The sequence below is a fragment of the Nomascus leucogenys genome, chromosome 5, assembly GCF_006542625.1.
Source record: "Nomascus leucogenys isolate Asia chromosome 5, Asia_NLE_v1, whole genome shotgun sequence".
Taxonomy (NCBI): domain Eukaryota; kingdom Metazoa; phylum Chordata; class Mammalia; order Primates; family Hylobatidae; genus Nomascus; species Nomascus leucogenys.
Genome location: NC_044385.1, coordinates 51,455,716 through 51,478,766, shown reverse-complemented (window position 1 = coordinate 51,478,766; position 23,051 = coordinate 51,455,716). Strand labels below are relative to the sequence as shown.

General features: G+C 42.2%; 1 long non-coding RNA gene across 1 annotated transcript; it reads left to right on the top strand.

Moving 5' to 3' along the window:
• The first annotated feature begins 9,949 nt into the window (after positions 1-9,949).
• LOC115835095 lies at positions 9,950-17,699 on the top strand. The gene is made up of 3 exons (XR_004030012.1): positions 9,950-10,109; positions 11,282-11,442; positions 17,436-17,699. It is a non-coding gene; the product is annotated as an uncharacterized LOC115835095 (long non-coding RNA).
• Positions 17,700-23,051: the final 5,352 nt, after the last annotated feature.

The following is a 23,051-nucleotide window of genomic DNA, read 5'->3' as shown; positions in this document are numbered from 1 at the left end:
ATCCAGGTTGTGTGGCTCCAAAAATCAAATTCTAACTTCTTTGTCGCACTGCCTTTAATAAGTCTCCAGTATCTTTGGGATAAGATGCAAAATCTTTGTTTGTATTTATTTATTTATTTATTTATTTATTTATTTTGAGACAGAGTCTGGCTCTGTTGCCTAGGCTGGAGTGCAGTGGTGTGATCTCAGCTCATTGCAACCTCCCCCTCCTGGGTTCAAGCGATTCTCCTGTCTCAGCCTCCCAAGTAGCTGGGATTACAGGCGCCCAACACCATGCTGGCTAATTTTGTGTGTGTGTGTGTTTGTGTGTATGTTTAGTAAAGACGGGGTTTCACCATGTGGTCAGGCTGGTCTTGAACTCCTCAGGTGATCCACCCACCTCGCCCTCCCAAAGTATTGGGATTACAGGCATGAGCCACTGTACCTGGCCAAAATCTTTATTTTTTAAAGCCCTACGTGTGATCCCAGAAATACCCTATATGAGAATCCTGCTACGTACTGCAGTGGTGAGTACCAAATCTGGCCTCTGCCTTAACAGCACTTGTGCCTTTGGACTAAGTGCTCAACCTCCTGGGTCTTCGTTACCTCTTCTTCAGAACAGAGATAACACTTACCTTACAGGATCAGTATAAAGGTTAAAAATGAAGAAGGTATGAGTAAAGTGCCTAGGAGCTTTTGCTATTACTATTATTGCTGTTATCGATAGGCACTCTCCCACCTCCATTGATAACTCCCTCCTCACCATGGACCTAGTCTAAATTTCTGTCTGTGAATCTGACTTCTCAGGTAGCATTCATCTGTGGTGTTTTTTTAATTGAATGGACTGCTTATCGCCAGGGAAGCAGCATTTTACAGCGGGGCTTAATGGTCATAGAATGTCAAAGGGGTTTGCATACCTGGGGAGAAACAACTTGACCCACTCAAACTCGGTTAGATAAGTCGCAGCTGATGAATGAGACTGGCCCAAGCCCTCATTCCTTTCCTCTTTCTGATCTGCCTGCCTAACAATGCCAATCCCCTGACTTCTGTTCCCTATGGGGGTGAGCAAGAAGCAGCAGGGGTACACCTCAGCTCCAAGAGAATATGCCACGTGAGCATACACTGTCCCCACACCGGCCAGCTCCTCCCCTTCCCCACCCGAAGCTGATGAATCAGGTTTGTTAACATTTGGGGCCTAGTCCCACGAACAAAGCTAAATTCCCTGTAGCGCGCTGTCTCCCAAGACCTTTCCCTTGAATGCTACAGCATCTGCTCCTGCCAAACCTCACTCCCATGTTCCACTTCCAAAAGGGGAAAGCATATGGGCTGCTATTTTTTGCCAAAAACTGATCAGAGAACAGAACTCAGTTCTCATAAAAATTGCACAGTACCTCCTTCTCTTTCCTTGCTGACAATGAAAATTAAACTTGAGTTCAGGGAGCTATTTTTCAGGAAGGAAATATTTTTCATTCAGATCCAACTCCTAACTCTGTCAATTCTCACCTGCTCAAACATCCTGACTGCCAAGGGAAAAGACTGTAAATAACTGAAATTATAATTTTGTTAATAATTATATTTTATACACAATAATTTCTAGATATTTCCACTGAAATCCATTGATAATTTTAGAAACTTCCTTACCGAGGTGGAAAGGAATCCACAGTATTTTTTTTTCTGTTTTAATTACTCACTGAATACAATCTGAAAGTGTTTAATTATTAGATTTATGCCTCAAGATAAGTTGAATAGTAATTACAGGATGTCTTTTTTTATTCTAATTCCAAATAATTAAATCCCAAACACATTAGATCATTATGATTATAATTAGAATAAAGGTGTCTTACATTTGAAACCAAAGTTTGGCTTTTTGTTTAACCTTTTTTGTACCTCATCAAAGGGTAACGCCTTGGAAAGAAATCTGTTTCAATCTCTCTAATGCTGCTTTAAAAGAAAATTTAAAAAATTGTCTGCAGGAAGGCTTTTCCATTGCAATATTGGCAGTGAGAAGTGAGCACTGAGCCTTCGGGTTGCTTGAGTTTCCAAGGCATGCTGACTTTCTACCACCATTTGTTATCCTCGGACCCAGAGAGAACTCAGAAACCAGGCAGCAAGGTGACAAAGATGCAGCGGGAACATCAAGACAATCAAGGGAGAGGATCCGTAAAATAATCCATCACCTCCTCCCACCCCAATTTGTCAATCAATTTGGGGGTAAATTTTTCTGAGCTCCTCTACATTAAAGATAAATGGATGAAGATGGGCTGGGATTGGTTAGAGACCTTAGAGAAAACCACACAGATACTAGAAAATCTAAAGCAAAAATTCACAAAGTAAGACCTCTGACTAAGGCTCAAAAGGTCTTTTATCCTTGAGCCCAATGACTAATTGAGAGAAAATATGCCCATATTTTTGGTTGTGTTGATAAGGCTGTTGAAACCCTTGCTAGGATGGCTCCAACAGTGTATGAAGTTAGCTTAACATCCTTCAGAGATCTTTGCACCGGGCTTTGGGATTTGGGAATGGATAAGGGTAATACTTTGTGGTTTCAAGGAGTAGTTGCAGGATGAAGGTTCAGGAAGGAGAGGAGACACATATTTTTTAAAAGAATAAATAAACTCGTATGTCTTCCCCTGCCTGGGAGACAGGAGGAGAGCACTTGCTTATTGGAAAGCATTTGAAGGATAGGGAGGTGAGAGCCTGGGAGGAGGGAAGCAAAAAAGCTATAAAGAGAAGGCCAGAGAGCAATCCTAATACTTAGAAAAATGTCACATTAAAACCTCAGCTGCCGATGGCTGGAGGGAAAGGAGTTCCAGACAATAGCTGAGGGGACAAGTTGAATCTTGTGTTCATTCCTGTGGTTAAAACAAGTCTGTACGACCACAAGGAAAATTCCATTCTCCTCAGACCTTAACTCCCTGCTTACCTGAGCTGCAGAGACATTTTGTTGAAAGGCTCCTTAAAGTGAGAACTGGTAATGCGCAAAGGCCTGGTGACCCTCCTTCCTTAATTTTTCTTCTGTGCCTGCACCTTCACATCTTAAGAATTACCTCCTTTCCTTTGAGGGGCCTGATAACCACTTTGACTACAGCGTAAAGAATAAAGCAGGCTTCAGGAAAATAACAAGCCCCCTCGACACCTTCCCCACTCTCCAACCACAACCTGCACATATTTTCCAAACCCTGAGACCTGTAGATGGCAAATAAAACTATTCACTAATTCAGTAAGTGCTTATTGAAGGCCTATAATACTTCAAGCTCCATACTAGGCATTTACAGAAGACAACCAAAATCAAGCTATTATGAGTAATGTCCAAGTCAGGAGGCCCAAGATGTATGAGATTCCATATGCTGCTGATTGTATGACAGACACAGTAAATGTTGTGCATTGTGACAATTGAACGTGGTTGTTTCCCTTCCTTTTGGGGAGTTTTCATGAGTCCAGCTGACAAGGGGGCTGCCTGCTCGAGTCAGTCCAGCCAAGCCTTGCTCTTCCTCATCCAAAATCCCAACATCTGCTCCTTTCTTCCCTCCCGTACAAGCCTTAGGTCACCTTGCTCTCCTGTTGGAAGAAGGAGATTATCAATAATTGTCCTGGGTCCAGGGGAAGATGGAAAATGAGTTTCCTGTCTTAACTCCTTTGATTCCTAATTCAGCAAGTTCTGATGAACATACCTAGAGAGGGAGAATCTACTCACGGAGGGATGGATGATGGTAAGATCAAGCATGTCCCCACGGTAAGAAAAAAATAACAACAAGAGTATAATGCTATAGGCCAGGCACGGTGGCTCATGACTGTAATCCCAGCACTTTGGGAGGTCGAGGTGTATCACAGGTCAGGAGATGGAGACCATCCTGGCCAACATGATGAAACCCCATCTCTACTAAAAATACAAAATTTGGCCAGGCTAGTGGCACGTGCCTGTAATCCCAGCCATTCAGGAGGCTGAGGCAGGACAGTTGCTTGAACCAGGGAGTCGGAGGTTGCAGTGAGCAGAGATCGCACTACTTCACTCCAGCCTGGTGACAGAGCGACACTCCGTCTCACCAAAAAAAAAAAAAAAAAAAGTATAATATTATAGAAAAGAGGTAAGTTTGAAAGACTGTGGCACTTAATGGAGATTATAACTTATTTACAGTTGAACTGGGAGAGATCTGTGACTTGATGTGTCTTCTGTATTCATCTACAAAAGCTTTTCATACACCTCAATATGTGTTTCATAATACAGAAAGAGAGCTATAGGAACTGATAAGTGCCCTCAGGGAGCTTATGGCAGTGATGTGCTGGTAAATTTTAATGATCAGTTTTTCAAGGGAAAAAAGTTCTGCTTTCTAGCTTCGGCCAATTTCCATGGTGTAAATATTCCCACAATGGTTGATTTTTAGATACCAAGAAGATATCACTGAGAGAGGAGATGGGAAGATATGTGTATAGTCAGCTCTTCCTGGGTGGTATGAGCTGGCTCCTGAACACCAGTGGCTTAAATTCTAGTATATTGATACAGATAAAGACAGGATACAAAGGCAGCACCTCCTGATCAATTGACTGATTGACATGGATGAAAAATCTTTAACCAAGACTCAAGGAGGAACGTATTTTAATGGTAGCAGGGCAAATGATGCTAAGTGAACGGTATCTGACCGTATTGCCCCTTCTGGTTCCTCAGAAGCACAAAGAACCATGGGAAAGCCTACAAAAACTTTGGAGAGAATCGGAATCAATCCTCCACTCTGCCTCTTAGAGAAAGGGAAACTGAGGCATGCAAATGTGAAGTGCTTTAGATTGTCTTTGCTTCAAACATACCATTGTCACGGATAGTTTTGGTTTCCCTGCCATTGGGCTGGGGTATTGGGCAGAAATGTTGCCAATTAACTGCATGATTGGAAAGGAAATCAGTCAGAATTCACTGGGGCTCTCCAAGCACCTGTAGAGGACAAGTGACTGTCTGTACAGCTGATGGAGAGTGGGTGAATGTACCACCAGCAAGAAGGCACAGACTCTGTCTGAATTTCTTATTCAGTAACTTGCCCCAGACGTAAGCCTTCGTGTAGAATAGAAACAAACTGAAAAGTCTGCCAGGCTCTGGCTGGCTTAGCCTTTGAATCATTGGTGAGAAATAAGCTCTGTCTAGGAAGGGAAAAAAAAATACATTCCCCTGTGAAGAACCCCAGCAGTAATTTTCCGGGCGGGAGAACTACTGCTGCATCTCTTGGGCAAATGTAATGGGATAGCAAAGTCTTTGGTGCTGAGGAAGCTCCGGCTCCTTTCTGCCTGTAATTCATGATCCCTGAGACAATAATGAGCAATGAAAAGGCATAAGTCAAAAGAACATCGAGCATTGCTAGATTTAGGAAAATAACACATTACATTTAAATATCCATATATATTTAATCTGTGTTTAATAATGCAAGGAATGCATTAGTCAAGGCTTAGGCAGATTACACATTTACATTAGTTACAGAACGGCCTGGCCCTCTGATGTTCCCCAGCCTTGGCGCCACAGGAATGAAAACTTCTGGAGGAATGGAGCATGTCATTGCAAACCCAGGGCACTGCAGAAATGCAAATGGAGAAATTGCAAAGGTCATCACAAAGTCAGGCTTGCTGCAGAAGATAGCACTGTGGGTGAACAGGAGATACCCAAAGCTCCAGCCTCTGGACTGACTTAACTCCATTTGCTACCCTCTGCAAGGCACAGCTGGGGGTAGGAAGTAATGTCATAGAGAAACAGAGAGACGAGACACTCTATTCCAGCTGTTGCTTTGTCTCAGATTTTCTCTCCTGTGCTTGGACTTTAAGCCTAGATGACCAGATGGAGAATGGCTGCCCAGGCCCCTAGGGAACATCAGGACATGTCTCCAGGGGGCAATGCCTAGGCTCCAAAGCCCTTGCTACCATCTGAAGGGATGAAGCAGGTGAGTGTAGTCAGGGATGAAGGAGGAATGACAAGCATGCCCAGCCTTTAGTGCAGTCATGCTCCTCCAAAAGCTGGAAAGGGAACCAGTGGGGCCACGATGCTGTATCTGCCAGATGCTGTCTAGGACCTGGAGAGAGGGAGTAAGAGGCTATACTGCCCAAGAAGCATAAGAAACTCTCCTGTTTGATTTGGCCATCACTCAATATAACAATCATAGACCACCAAGCACTTTGTCTTTGTCATGACTCCCTTACTCCACTTGGGCAACTCATTCCCCAGACTCTAGAGTCCTGCTCTGTGCTCTAAGTTACTCCCAACCTCGACTAAAGCAGTCTCAGGAACAAAGTTACAGGAAGAAAATATCTCAGAGGCCATCTAACTCAGTCTTCTGATTTTACAGATAAGAAGACTGAGGCTCAGAGAAGCAAAGCAGCCCATCCAAGTTTCCCCTATGAGTAAGTGGATAACCAGGATGAGGTCCAAGTATCATTCCAGGGATCTGGCCATATACACCACTACCCTTCCTATTAAGCACTGTATCACTGTATCGGTTTTGGTGGTCTGTAGTAAAAGGAAGGCAAGCATGCATTAAATGTCAGACACTCTGCTAAGAGCTTGAATATACATTATCTTTAAAAGATATAAAAATATATAAAATATATCTTTAAATATATAAAAATAATGACCTACTCAGTAAAAGTTTACAGTCAAAAAAGAAGCTTAGCTCTAATTCTGGCTCTGCCACTTTTCAATTGTATGATATTGGGTTGGTCACTGCACTTCTCCAGGTGTCCCTCTGCCCTGACATCTGTAGAGCCTCCCTACTTCATCCACTGAGTCACTGAATAGGTGCTAGTCTAGTCCAAAGCACAAGTGAAGGGATAAGGTAAAGGAAACCTAGATGGGGCAGCAAATGAACGTGCCCCTCACTGATGCCTAGGAGAAACAGAACTGTGATGAAGTTGCACATGTGGCCCAATCCATACTTTTTAGTAAGTCACAAAACATGTCTATTTTCCCATCTGTACTCTAAAACTACTCATCCTAACTCCATCCCTATAAAAGTCATTCCATGAGTCAAAACACGCCAAGCTCTCCCAAGAAAAGGACAGCAAGGAATATCTCCCTAGTTTGTTTCAGGCTTCCTTTCAACAACTGATTCCCTCAAGATTCAAACTATTAAATATCTGAAATCTAATCTCACACAAGGCTCCTGCCTGGGAGGGAAAGCCAAATTACCTCTTGGTGTCTCTTTAGGTTAAGCACAACTTTGAGGAGTAGACTCATCCTAGCAGTTGGAACTTGGAAAAAAACATGAGCTGTGACTCACCAGTCATTTTGAGCCAAGTATTTTGAATTTGCTCAGGGCAGGAAAATGGCCAGGAGGGTGGGATGGGAAGGGGAGGGGAGGACTCATATGGCTAAGAACTACCTGACTCTGTTCCAAAAAGGCAAGTACAGGGGAGACTCTCAGAGCGTATGTTCCTGTTCCTGTTGTTTCACTGCCAGGAGTCTCCTAAATCACTGTGAAATGACTGCTTTCTGCCTACCTCGATCATGTATTATGGAGCATTAATAAATAATGGGAGGTTGTAGGACCAAAAGACAGGAAAACCCAAAGGGAAGGTGATGGAGAGGCATAATTTAACAAGTAAATGAAAGAAGCTATTAAATCATAGTTAAATTATGCTGGCACTGGCAAAAAAAAAAAAAAGAGAGAGAGAGAGAGAGGATTTCCCACTGCAAAATGCTTTCAATAAAATACTGAAATTTCTTTCATGGCTGACCAAGGCATCTTCCAATCATAAGGATAAGGATTCTGTGGCCTGTGGCTCCCATTAAATACTGAGCTTGGGTAGGGTCTCTGAAGACAGAGAGTTTCAAGGTGCTTCTCAGTACACAGCTTTCCTAGGATGGGTCGCATTCACTATTAAATGCCCCACTTATGATGCAGAAATTGCTAGGGACCTCTGTAGCCAGTTCATGAATTCTATGCCTATTTCTCTATTGACTCCCTGGTGCACAATTAGGAGGTCCCACCTAAGGGAAGCAGAAATTGAGGTTTCCAAAGTTGTTACTTAAAAATAACTCTTTGACTGTATGTACAAGCTTATGCTTTCTCAAGTACCATCACATCTATTAACAATTTTGCATTTGCTACCACCTATCAGGTAGAAGGGGAACTCTTTCAGTGGGGAAGCCATATCTTGTTCATTTTTGTGTGCCCCACTCCTGAAAAAATGCACCTTTAATAAATATTGAATTGGATGGATAGATGGATGAATGGATGGGGGTGGGGGCAGGGTGAATGAATGAATACTCACAGCTGAGAGGCTCAGAGAGGTTAAGTGACTTGCCCGGGACTGAACTACATAGTGTCAGTGTAGTAGCCAGGCTTTCAGAATCTCAACCCTGTGCTCTTTCAACACACCATGATGTCTCTCTTCAAGATCACATAGTAAACTAGATCAAAGCCAGTATATGGGACCCCTGTAATTCCACACAAGCGAAAAGCAGGCACATTTTTCTCTGCTGGGATTGTAATTTTGACTGTGGCACAGACTGACGTTCAGCATTTGAAGGACCTTTAGGGTCTCTGCATCTGAAGAAAGTTTTTGGAATTCCCTAGTGGAAGATCCACACAGAAGCCAGGACGCTTTGCAATGAGGCTCTTGGTTTTTTTTTTTTTTTTTTTTTTTTTGCCAGGGATATTTGCTTTGGTCTTGGCAGAAAAACTTGCTGCCATTCAATTTCTCAGACATGCTGGGGCCCCAAGTGCCAGTGGGAGAAGCATATGTACCAACACGCCAGAGGAATACAGTCACAGCAGAGTAGATTTGTTTGGACAGGCAGGCTTAGTGGTCTGACAAGGTGTGCAAGACACCCACCCTACTCTGCAGTTTAAGAAGGAGCTACTTAGCAAACGTACTGGTATTGGGTGGCTAGGGAATAAGTGTATCCAGGTCCCTGAATGGTCACAGATGTCCCATTGGTTGGGACATCTTTCGAGACAGTGAAAGGGCCTCAAAACCTTTCTCCAGGAAGTAACGACTCAGCCAAACTATACTTACTTAGAAGAATCGTCAAACAAGGAAAGAAGACAACAAGTTCACTTTAGAGGGTGGCTCTCACTAGCAGGAAGTATGGTATAGCAGGAAGGGGCCATACCCTTGGCTTTGGAATCAGAGAGAGCCAGGCTCTACCACTTACAACTTTTTATTTACATAATGTGAAGGAAGTAACTTAACCTCTTTGAGCCTTGCTTTCTTCCTCTTTTAAATGGGAATGGTCAATTAGTATTAGATTCAGCTATGAGTAACAGAAACCCTAAAACCCATAGTGACTTAAAACGTTAAACAGGATAAAAATAATCTGGATGCAAGGGGTTCTGGACTAGTATGGGGACTGAACAAGTCATCAGGGATCTAGGTTCCTTTTATCTGGCTATTCTATCTTTCTCCAATGTGTGCTCAAAATGGCAGCAAGCTCTAGACACTTTGTCCAAACTCCCACCAGCAGGAAGGCAGAGCATGCATCATCCCCCTCTAAGAATACTTCTCAGAAGTTCTATTTAACTCTTCCTCTTATGTTCTACTGGCCAGAACTTAGTCACATGGCCATACCTCTATGCAAGGGAGTAGGGGGCTGGTAGATTTAGCTTGTATTCCCAGTGGCCATGGGCCCAGCTAAGACTCAGAGGTTCCATGTTTCCATTTCTTCTTAAAACATATGAGTGAGTATTGGGGGGATAATTAGTCTGTCCTGTTTAATCTACAAGACAAAATGAGATAATGGGTGTAAATCATCTATTTCAGGGTCTAGCATGTAGGTAGCACTCAGTAAATGGTAATGACTGCTATAGTTAAGGTTGATGTTCCCCCCACACCCAGGAATACATTTCCATGAGAAGTCTTGGCAATACCCAACACTTGACTTCATCCCAGGGACACAGTGTAATACCATCAGATTTATCACTGAGATCAAAGTGAAGATCCCAATAAAGTCAAATAGTGAACTTGGAGAGTGCTCAAAGGAGATAAATGAAGATGTGCAAAGCCTTGCTAAACAGGACCCCTGGGACAGAGATTTGAAGAAGCCATCAAGGTTTTGACTAGAAGGCAGGGGTCCTCAGAGCTGTGAAAGTCTGATCTATCGGAGGTGGCTGCCAAGCTGTGCTTTCTTCTGCAGATGGCAAAAGAAAAAGATGTGAAACAAGGTGAGAGTTAGATGATACTGGGGTCCACGTGTATTTAGGTTTTCAATCAGGAAATGGAGGAAGTGGAAGGGATACTGTCAATTTAAGGTAGAGCTGTTTTAATGGCTTAGTGGATATCTAATAAGCATTTTCTGAATCAAATAAGAAATTGCAATCTTCCTGGAGTAACAGAATATAGACATGAAGATTGTATTAGTCAATTAGTCATGGTTCTCCAGAGAGACAGAATCAATAGGTTGTGTGTGTATATATGTTTATGTATACACTTACATGTGTGTGTATGTGTATACGTGTGTGTGTGTATATATGTATATACAGAGAGAGAGAGAAAAAAATATTGATTTTAAGGAATTGCCTCATATAATTAGGAGGTTGGCAAATCCCAAATCTGCAAGGTAGAAGAGCAGGCTGGAGATTCAGGGCACAGTTCGTGTTGCAGTTTGAGTAGAAGGCACCCTGCCACTGCCTAGAGAGTTCTCTCTTCCTTGGAGGAAGTTTGTCTTTTTCTGAAGGTTTTCAGCTGATTGAATGAGGCCCACCCACATTACAGAGGGCAATCTGCTTTACTCAAAGTCTATTGATTTTAATGTTAATCTCATCTTAAAAAAAAATCTTCACAGCAATGTGCAGACATGTTTGACCAAATATCTGGGTCCCATGGCCTAGCCAGTTGACACATGAGATCAACTATCACAAAGATCTTCAGAGTCTTATCCAGAAATAGAATCATACCCACTTGGGGACTTCTGTTGCTATCAGATTTTCTTCGATCAAAAAAGCTTTTAGTGGACAAAACAGATTACTCAAAGAAATACTTTGAAATGTAAAAGGGCATCAACAAAGAGGTTAGGCTCCAGGCATAGGTCATGAATTTTCCTTTCAGAGTTAAAATAATAATAATAAAAACCAAAGCAAGGGGAGGTGGAGTTGGGCATTCAGACTGGACAGCAAACTGAAATGTTAGAAAATGATTAAAGCCACAGGAGGTGGCTGATTGAGAGCCCTAACATATGAAAAGTCTGTTATTGACTAAAGCAGTAGATGGAAATTTCATAGGAATTAATTGAGTTTTTGCCCTTATTGCTCCCAACAGAAGCAGGGTAGCAGAGGAGGGCGTAGAGTGAGTAAGTGGGCATGCTGAATATGTAAGTGTATATGTGTTTATATTTCAGACATATTTAAATGGAAGAGAGAGGAATGGGAGAGGAAGGCAAGAATACAAATATTTAAGAAAGCTTTATTTTCCTGAAGCAAAGAATGACACTTGAAACCGAGGGAATCTCAATGTCCACCTTGCATTTCCATGACCAGCAAGAGAGGGGAATCCCTACAGGTGATTTGAGGGGTGCTGTGAACATGCCTATCATCTCCCTTCTCCTCCCGTCATATTTCTTGGAAAACCCAGCATGAGTCACTCCTTTGGATTGTAGCACTGGATGGGCTGGTACATGAAGTAGAATCAGTCCTTGGCATTTAGGAGCTACAAGCCATCAGGCTCAGGAAGGAAGAAGGACAACATCAGTGCATATCCAAATCTGAGCAGTGTCCAGGAGGACTCCTCTCAAGCCCAGCCACGATTGTGCCTTGCTCAGCTCAGAAGACCCAGAGGGTCTCCCATCCAAATGAGTTCAGTGACATCATCTTTACCCACACAACATGGCCTGACTTTCCCTGTTGGCCTTCCCTGCTGCTGCCCCTGCCCACATCCAGCACTCCAGCCCACCTTTCTGGTTCCAGCTCCCTGAACCTTTTCAAGGCTTGCCTGTCTCTGTGCTTTCCATTGTGCCGGGTCCTCAGTCTGAAATAATCCTCCCCACCCCTTAGCCTATCCACAGAGTTTTTGAAACCCAGTCATAAGCCACCTTCACCATGAAGTCCTTTCCTTTTTGTTTTAGTTGCAAAAGGAGTGAATTTTATTGTTTAAAAAATGCAGTCAAACTTGGAAAGTATAAAGTAAAAAGTTTCTCTATGCCGCACTTCCCACTGTGACTATTGAAAACAATAAACTGGTACCAAGGTATCAAGTTATAATAGCTGTGATCTTGTTATCAGTTTGATCGGTACCTAAAGCCCTCCGATACCCCCTTCTAGATCACTGAATAAGATTTCTCCAACCTCTGAACTTCCCTGGCATTTGGTACCCTGTTATGATGTTTTACCTTGTTCTGCATTTTGTTAGAGTTATATCTATACTTACCTTAATGGATCCCCACACTTCAGTCTTTGCTGACTAAATTGATTTGAGGGTCTATATTTCCCTGTCACAGAGCTTAGGACAATTGGCTCCACATTTGGTTTAGTCCATCAAACCTTTATGAACACATGTTCTGGGCCCTATTGACCTAGGGGCCAAGGATACAGAAACAAATAAAACACAGCCCAGCCTTAAAGGAACCTAAAGTTTAGGTGACCTTTCTTTCCCACCAAAAAACAAAAAAGCAAACAAAAGCTTTGCAGAACTGTTAGACAGTAACAACACAGAAGCAGCAGATCCTGAACCTGTGCAGGTGGCACTCATTTGAACTAATAATTGCTGTAGAAATATTTGGCTGGGCACAGTGGCTCACGCCTGTAATCCCAGCACTTTGGGAGGGTGAAGCGGGCAGATTACTTGAGGTCAGGGATTTGAGACCAGCTCGGCCAACATGGTGAAACCCCATCTTTTCTAAAAATACAAAATTTAGCCGGGCAGGGTGGCAGGCGCCTGTAATCCCAGCTACTCGGGAGGCTGAGGTAGGAGAATCACTTGAACCTGGGAGGCAGAGGTTGCAGTGAGCCGAGATCATGTCACTGAACTCCAGCCTGGGCAACAGAGAGAGACTCCATCTCAAAAAAAAAAAAAAAAAAAAAAAAAAAAAAAAAAGAAAAAACAAAAAGACAAAAAAAAATATTTAAGAGCACTTACAAAGCAACTATGAAATATGAGCAAATGATACTCTGCTCATAGTGGGGAGCAAGGAATGAAAAGAAACGTTTGGCTGAGAGGGGGTTAAGTTCAAAGACTTTTGCAAAGCTTCCAGAGGAGTGTGACTGAGTCTGGTAGTTGAGCACCTGGGACATTATTTATCATGCACTGAAGGATGTCAACAGCATTCTTCCGGAGAATTTTGCCTGCAAGGAGAGGTCATTAAAAGAGGAGGCACTGCCACACCGGAATGGGTAAAGCCTTCCAGCTTCTACTTTAATCCTTCTGACCCAGGAGATGAATTTCTTTTTCTGTTGATCTTTTCTGTGCCTCAGTCATCGACTATTATTTATATTTTCAACCAGCATAGCATATAGTGAAGAGGTGTTGATGTCTGACAGACCAGGATTCAAATGTTGGCTTTGACACATACCCACTGAGGGCCGGGGCAACTGGGAGCCCAAATTTTCTCATCTGAAAAATGGGAATAACAGCATCTAAATCACAGGACTATTGTGAAGATGAAAATTAATTGCGTTTGGGAAGGTGGCACGAAACAAATGCTCAATGCACGGGAGCTATTGTTATTGTTAGGCCCATTGCCTCTAACTAAAGGCAATCATTTTAAAGAGAGGGAGAACCCATTTCATTCTTCTCTGTGCCCCCAGAGCTCAGCAGAGTTTCTGCACACCAAGAGTATTCATTAACTGACACTGAATTTCCTGCTCTGCTTAAAGAATGCTGCTCCCAAAGGAAATGGAAATACACAAGCTCCTATATCAGCTCACCAAAGACGGAGCCAACAAGTGAAAGGAGTGGATGAAAAGTATCCCATAAAGGGACACAATGTGGTTTAAGGGCCAGACAGGGGAAGAAAAGAGAGTATCAGTAAGTGCAGGTGTATAGATGACCAAAGGACATTTTCCAGTGGACTGGGCTTGAAATTCATTTTCCAAAACTCAGCTTCTTTTGTTTTTTCAAGACAGGGTTAAGTAGATAGAGACAGTTTATATTTTGTCCCATGTAAAGAAGGTATTTATGTGAAATATGACAGCTCAGTGTGCAAGAATGCAAATCACAGCTTGTGAGATAATGTGGCTATGAGGCAATGATCTGAAATCTGGAAGAAAATCGATCTTAAATCTTTACATTGATCCAAACATTTGAAAGTGATAGGAAGGAATATGCTTGCTAAAGAGGGGATGAATATGGATGGCTTGTTCCAGTTTCTTTAGGCCTTACAAAAGCAAATTTTACACCAAACCTCACTCTGTATACTTACTTTACATAAGATCAAACTTAAGGGAGATGAGATCAATATTGAAGCTCTGTCTGAGATTCCATCTCTTTAATACCTTTCTCATTTCCTTTAGTAGTAGAAAAAGAGCTAATCTCCGTCCTTCAAATAGTTGTTTTGCATTTTTTGATCATGGGGAATTAAATTGAATTAGATGGGTCTGGAGTGGTTATTAGAACCATTACATTTGGCATAATAAATACATCTAGAGAAAACATTTACATAAGGAAATCAAAGCTGGTCTCATTTTTTATCCAGTGCTCTGACCTCTTTGGAGTTCTGTCAGGCAGGATTTATCTGAATATTTCTTAAGATGGTATGTATAACAGTAAAATGCACCCCCTAACATACCTACCTAAACCAGCATTTCCTTCTGAAAAAAGAAAAAAAAACTGCTTAAAAAACGAGGTATTTTCATGTACTTATAGACGTATTTTCCATTTGGATCCTTATTTGAATTTTACTCTCATTTAGAATATAATTATGAAATCTCCATCATTAATGCTAAGCCTGGCAATATTCCATAAAAAAAAAACCACCAGTAAAACACAAAAGCTAGATGTGAAGAGGATTATGATGTCATATTAAAAGAAGGGAAGGGAGAATTAAAATAAAAGATCTATCTGAAATGATCAGAAATGAAATTCTCTTTGGGATAAAATGGTCTCTTCCAGAAATGCAGCCATTTAAAATAAGATTATAGTGATATTTTATAAGAATTAAAGCAGAATACAAACTATCTTTCCCTGAATGAACTCACAGTTATATACAATGAACAGTAAATACAAATAAGGCATTTTTAGGCTTTTCCATTTTGCTTGGCAATTTGTCAACACAAGCTCCGGCATTAATAAAATCAGGGGTCTGGGTAAATGATGCAAACTTTAGGGCCTTATCACATCAAAATCAGATTGTCCTGGGTATGGGGTAGGAAGATTCTGCATTTTAAAAAGGAACATAGGTAATTCTAAAATCCACTGGTGTTTGAGACTCCAGTTTAGAGCATCTCTGGGAAGCACAGGGGGACCAGCACAGAATTCAAAGCATACTTCATATCCACCAACTCTATCTAATAGTCCAGAGTTTGAGCCCTGCCTATCTGTTACTACTAGAGTGACCTTAAACAAGTCACTTAATCTCTCTAAGCCTCAGTTTTCTCATTTGAAAAATGGGATAATTTGCTTCACAGGTTGGCTTGAGTATTAAGGAAATGATGGTCCTCTATTAAAGCCCTATAAGAGGCTGGGCACCATGGCTTATGGCTGTAATTCCAGCACTTTGGGAGGCCAAGACAGGAGGATAGCTTAAGGCCAGGAGTTCGAGGTCAGCCTGGGCAGCAGAGAGAGACCCTTCTCTATATATTTATAATATAATATAATTATTATATATATAATTATTATAATAATAATAATAGTTGGGTTTGGTGGCATATGCCTGTAGTCCTAGCTACTCAGGAGTTTGAAGTGGGGGTATCATTGAGCCTAGGAGTTTGAGACTACAGTGAGCTATGATCATGTTACTGCACTCCAGAATGAGACCCTGTCTCAAAAAAAACCAAGAACAAAAACAAACAAACAAAAACCCACCTTACCTGATACAACTTATTTATTATTACCATTATTGTTACTATTTGGCCACAAGTGTGATAACAAAAGAGAACTTTGTTTATCTGGCAACACTGCCACTGTCAAGAGAAGGAATATAGAGATGACAAATTAAGTAGACCAGAACATAACTAAGCAGTGAAATTCCGTGTGATCATCAAATACATATTGAGAGTAAATATGAACAATTGGTTGGCACAGAGCTAAGATGAAAAAAAATATTGATGGGAATGACAAGGTAGAATTCAGTTGGGACAAAGCCTTCCTGATGTGAAAATGATTAGATCAGGATGGCTGTTGGGAAGTGTGTGGTTTTGTTTCTCGGAGACATCTGGATGATAAAGAGTGGTGAGACCTCTGACAGTCTTTGTAGAAGCCCCAGGGACAAAAATGAGAGAGGAAAAAGGAAGTTTCCAAATACTTGTGTCTGTGATGAAGAAGCATGGCTGGATAGAGGAAAGAAAGGTTGAAATGGCATTTAGAAATTAGAGCAAACGGCCAGTCCCCATGGCACAAGCCTGTAATCCCAGCACCTTAGGAGGCCCAGGTGGGAGAATCACTTGAGGCCAGGAGTTCAAGACCAGCCTAAGTAACAGAGTGAGAGCCAGTCTCTACAAAAAAAATTTTAAAACTAGCTGGACATGGTGTCACGTGCCTGTAATCCCAGCTACCTGGGAGGATGGGGAGGGAGGATCACTTGAGCCCAGGAGTTCGAGACGACAATGAGCTATGACAGCACCACTGCACTCCAGCTTCGGTGACAGAGTGAGACCCTGTCTCCAAAAAGAAAAAAAGAACAGAAAAGAAATTGCAGCAGAGGAATAATAAGGAATCCTGAGGCTAAAGTTGATTTCCAACTCTGAAACAAATGATCAGAACTCCAAAATTGATACAATTTTAAAATATTTCGCTTGCCAGGTGCAGTGGCTCATGCCTGTAGTCTCAGCACTTTGGAAGTCTGAGGCGGGCAGATCACTTGAGGCCAGGAGTTCGAGACCAGCCTGGCCAACATGCTGAAACCCCATCTCCACTAAAAATACAAAAATTAGCCAAGCGTAGTGGTGCATGCCTAAAATCCCAGCTACTCAGGGGGCTGAGGTGGGAGAATCACTTGAACCTGGGAGGCAGAGGTTACAAGTGAGCTGAGATCATGCCACTGCACTCCAGCCTGGGCTACAGAGTGAGACTCCATCTCAAATATATGTATATATTTCCCTGATAACAAATGATGCAAGTTTGGTGACCGAAAGCCTCAGCCCTGCCCTCCTTGTAGGTTCCTTGTATGTGTGGTTGGGGATGTGAAGGGGAGGAGGGTGCTATGCTTCTCCTAGAAAAAGATCTGGAAACTCTAGGGACAAAAGTAGCTGCATGTCAAAGGACTTTGGCTTCCTTTGTGTCATGTGCTTGGAGTTTAGATTTAAAGCTCTGAGGATCCCTCCTCTTGGAGTCTGTATAAACTGATGTTCTTCCTGGAAGCTCTATGCTGTGCCTGGCTTTTACTCATTCTGTTCCCTTAGCAGGAATGTTCATCCTCTGCCTCTGACCTGTGAAGTCCCAATCATCCCTGAGGACCAATTCCAAATGTCAATTCATTCACCACCATCGCCCTTGTCATTGCATCCACTCCTCCTCTCTCTCTGACTTGTGTTAATGGTAGGTACCTGTGTATGAATCTAGGCTGGGGGTTTGTCTTTGAGGTCAAGGACTATTTCTGATTCACTGTGTGTCTCTCTAGATCCTTCTTCCACCTAGCAAAGATGCTCAAAATATATATATACAAATGACAGCCCTTCGTCCTATACCTTTTCTGAGCTTTGGAATGTCTCCCTGTACTGACAGAGCATCATGCAGCAGACCCAACGGAGGAGAAATAGCTGTGAGATTATCTGCCCATTATAGCAGGATTCAAAGAAAGCTGCTTTCATGCCAGGAAGCCAGGGGATCGTAGTAAACGGCTGTCTTTAACCAAAGACTTTTGTTAGGAGGGATCTTCCACTATTGAAGGTTGAGACCCTGGGACCCCTGTCTGATCTATCTCTGCCATCAGACCTGCCGCTTCTCACATAGTTGCATATAGACAAGATGCCTCATTTTGGTGTGCACTGGGAGATCTGGCCTATCCATGAAACTATCTCCATTGGTTGCCTGTTGAAAGGGCTACCTACCAGTTTGGTCATAAAACAGACCAAATTGAGGAGGTTAAAAGAGATCAAGTGTCTGAACATGGCTCCTTTGGACTCTAGGAGGAGTTGATCAAGTGTCACTCCAGTGCATATGCCGTGTTTATGCACAGTATGGTTTTGAACATCCTGGTGAGTGAGTCCATGTTAACAGTATTTCTCAAGCAGGAGTATGCAGCTCTAGCTTCTGTTTTTAGAAAGCTCAGAGATTTTTTGCACTGGAAGAGAATTAGATATCCAACATCCTCATTTCAAGAGGAAACTGAAGTCAGAGAGGAGAAGGGACTTCCCAATGGTACATAACCTGCTGTTGGCAAAGATGGGACCAGAGCCCTTAAGTTTTTCAACTTCTCCAGCAAATTCCTCATATCTAAGAGCAACCCTTCAGTTTTCCTTAATAAAGTGCCCCAGATCCTCACATTCATCCCTTTCAGAGTGCAACTTCCCACTTGGTTTACAAATGAGTCAAGAAAAGAAAATCTCCTCTGCAGGAATGTAGTGTGGGACCAGCTCACTTGAGTAAGCAGAACTTGTGCTTGAGAGCTGCTAGCTCTTTACTGTTTTTTCTGGGTGCAACAGTGTGCATGTCACCCCACCCTTACTGCCTGGCTGTCTTTACACATCACCTTCTCTGAGAGTGCTTCTCTAATATCCACCCAAAGAGCTCCCCACATATGTGCATCCATTGATTATCATGTCTCTTTGATTTTTCAATCTCCATGATAATTATTGAGACCTAAGATGTAAGACCTATTTCCAATTATTTTGTTTACTGGTTGTCTTCTCCCACCAGAATGTAAGCCCCGTGAGGTTAGGAGCCTCTCTGTCTTATTCTCTGTAGTATCTCTGGCTCCTAGAGGACTGCCTGGTACAGGGTTGCTACTTCATTATTTCTTACTGTATATGAGAATGAATGAGTGAACTGAAAAGCAATTGAACTTTGGTTGTGCCTTACAGGTATAGCAGAAGTTGTCTGCACAGAGAGGAAGGAAGGAGATGATCTTTGATATGAACTCTGCTGGCCAATGAGGTCTAGAATGTTAACAATTAATGGCCACATTCTCCTAGTTAACTACAAAGCAACAGTGAAAAGGAGATAATGTTGGACTAACCATTTGACTACATTGTCTGATTTATCCAAAAGGTGGTGTGGAATTTTGATCCAGTAGTGGTACATCATCTTTGATAATACACACGTACACATAAGGGAGTGTACACACCCATATACACTCACTCGCACTCTGCTATTGCCTGCTACCTATTAGATACTCCTGACAAAAGCTCTTAAACTAAAAATGACATGGTGTTGTTAAGTTTCTCAGGGAAATCTACCTATCTGTGGAACTCAAGAGAGCCAGGGCTGGAGTCTGGAGAAAAATAAAACAGGGTCAAAAACCAATTTTATTTGTTATTTTTCACCGGAAATACATGGTTAATCCAAGAACTAGCAAGGAGCTGTTGAAAAAGATTCTCTGATGTCATTTGTTTTTTCTTTTTCTTTTTCTTTTTTTTTTTTTTTTTTTGAGACGGAGTTTCTTTCTTGTTTCCCAGGCTGGAGTGCAATGGCACAATCTCAGCTCACTGAAACCTCTGACTCCCAGGTTCAAACGATTCTCCTGCCTCAGCCTCCTGAGTAGCTGAGATTACAGGAGTGCACAACCATGCCTAGCTAATTTTGTATTTTTAGTAGAGGCGGGGTTTCTCCATGTTGGTCAGACTGGTCTCAAACTCCTGACCTCAAGTAATTCACCCGCCTCAGTCTCCTGAAGTGCCGGGATTACAGGCCTGAGCCACCGAGCCCAGCCTCATTTGTTTTTTCATACAGATATATCTCATCTGCATTAGAGGTAGATCCAAGATTAAGATGTGAACATGTTCCAGCTTTAATTTCAGTTGTTTTTCTTTTTTAAATAATGAAAAGCCAGCAATGCAATTTGTTTCTCATTAAGCACTGTACACATTCAGCTATGACTGAGAATTTAGAAGATACAAATTCAAACTCCAGTTTAATTTCCTTTTTCCTGTTTGACTCCAAGCTCAGTAGGTGATCTTATAAGTTGACAGGGGTAACATTGCACCTATTAGCACTTGTCAACCAAAAGTAGATTGTTCTGGTTTCAATAAATGTTTTTTTGAATTGGATTTAGGTTGGTGAGAAAATATATTAAGTCAGAATTCTTTGAGGCAAATTACATATTGAAATGAACAGTTTGGTGTTCATCCTGTCTACCATCCCCCTCAAAAACAAAGAGACAGAAAGAAAAAAAAGCAGAAGTCTTGCTTTTCTAAGCTGCAAGAATTTCTTCTGCTGCTACATCTGTGAACGCTTTACAAGGCAATGTCTACAGTTTGAGTTTTACAGCCCATTTTGATTGCAGTTTACATGACATCTGGGGCTCTATTTTTGGAGAAATTTCAAAGCTAGTGACTTCCAGTTTTTAATCAGCAGGGTATTTATTTTCTACCCTAGCATAATTGTTCATGGCTCCACATTGATTTTTTTATAGGAGACAATGCAAAATGATAATCAGAGTGAATTAGTAATTTGATCTTGTATCTGTCAAGGCTTGATGGCTTTTACCTGCTCTAGAGGCTAGAAGGCAATGTGCTGACCTTATCATGTTGAAAAAACTTGAACACATCGTGGTTGTCAAGGACAAGACATTCTCAGTCATAAGAACAAAGAGAGCAAGAAAGGCTAATGAGGGAAGAGGCCATACAACCCTGAAAAGTACACAGCCTCCTGCCCCTCTGCTCAGAATCTGGGGTCATGTTTGCAGCCACAGGTGCCACATGCAAAAGTGTCAGAGGTGTGCGAACCAGAGCAACTCCATCTTGAACAGGAGCTGGGTAAAATAAGGCTGAAACCTGCTGGGCTGCATTCTCAGACAGGTTAAGGCATTCTAAGTCACAGGATGAGATAGGAGGTCGGCACAAGGTACAGGTCGTCAAGACCTTGCTGATAAAACAGGTTGCAGGTTGCAGTAAAGGAGCCGGCCAAAAACCACCAAAACCAATACGGCCGTGAGAGTGATCTCTGATCATGCTCACTGCTGCACTCCCACCAGCGCCATGACAGTTTACAAATGCCATGGCAATGTCAAGAAGTTACCCTGTAGGGTCTAAAAAGGGGAGACATTAATAATCCACCCCTTGTTTAGCATATCATCAAGAAATAACCATAAAAACGGGCAAACAATAGCCCTCACAGCTGCTCTGTTTACGGAGTAGCCATTCTTATATTCCTTTACTTTCTTAATAAACTTACTTTCACTTCGCACCACGGACTTGCCCTAAATTCTTTCTTGCGTGAAATCCAAGAACCCTCTCTGGGGGTCTGGATAGGGACTCCTTTCCGGTAGCGCATTTAACAGAAGGATAGGCTGTGCAGAAATTATTTTCGCTCCATTCTACTGAGAAGAGAAAACACCACAATTGAGCAGCCTGCTCCTCTATAAGTGAATGAATAAGCACTTGCTTTTCATTGTGGGTGAGTCAAACGGCCTGGCGTATATGCAAGTAAGAACTAGAGCAGAGGCTACTCACCTGCAAACTCACATCGGGGCTTCTGCCCAGAATTATGGCGTTTTTTTGTTTGTGTGTGTGTTGTTGTCGTTGGCTTCTTTTCATAGGGGTTTGGATAAAGCTACTTAAACCCATGAGATAGCAGCCACTAGGCCTGTATCTAAGAAGGTAAGTGGTTTGTCCAGGGTTACACGGCTAGTGCAAGAGCCAGTCTTTACAAGAATCTTTTACATAAACCAAACCAGGTGAGGTAGGATCAATAAGAGGGCGAAGTGAGGAACCGACATTTTTAAGAGCTCCGTGAAATGAAGGAGCTTGGAGAGAAAATTGATAGATGGTACTTTCAGTAGCCCAGCCTCCTCCTGTAATTTCTGGCTTCACCTTTCTCCAAGTCATCCTCTGCTCTGAGTTCTGTCTGGACAAGTCCTGAGCTCCTGGAATGCATCTTTGCCTTCCTTATCTGGAAGCTAATCACTAAATAGCAGGTGGTGGAGATTCTGGTTTTCATCCCTCTTTCTCTCTCCTCTTCTCTCTTTTACTCACTTCCTCAAGGCTATGAATTTCTGAATCTTAAACAGGAAACCTCCCTGATTTGTTCACACCTGGAATGCCATTCTATCTTTGTTTGAAGAGTGCAGAAATTAGAGCGCGGGAGAATCAAGAGAAGGAGCTGTTGTGTGAAGAGGGAAGAGAGAGGTCAGCATTTAAATGTGAACACACACCGAGAGGCACATACACATGCACACAGTTTAATCTAAGCATTCTTTCTTTCAACTCCTACATTTCCCTCCTCATCTCCACTGCCAGCAAATGTCTTACAAGACAAAGAGTATTTACTGTGTGTCACTTCAGTTATCAACACTCTGCACAAATATGTTGACAGAGGAAACAGGCAAAGTACCTTTGCAGGCCCATTTGGGGTTGAAATAGCAACTAGACTGCCTAGAGGCTGCCAGATATCAGCTTACTTATTGCTCCTACAAATGTTAGAAGCTGGCTCTTGAGAGAACCTGTCATCAACATCCCTGTCCCTGTGGGTGTCAGGAAGGTTCAGCCTTCTTTAAGGTAGGCACTCTGTCCTCATGGACTGTTCATTTTGGAAAGAACCTTGGGAGATCACCTGGTTCAAGCTCCTGCCTTTAGTCACTGTTTGCCTCTAAATCCAGAGACCAATGTTTGTGACCTACTGACTTGTAAGCTCCCTATGAGGAAAATGGAACAAAATATTGGGCACAAAGACATAAATCTAAATGCATGGTTTCTAATCTGTGGACCCTGAGATCCCATAGGAGCACCATATTTGCATGAATCAGTGCTTATAGGTTGACCAAATAGCATGATTCACACACATATATTCTAATACTTCTAATGGTTTTATTCATTCATTCTACAAATCCAGTACTGGTTTGTGCCAGAAACTGTGGTAGGTGC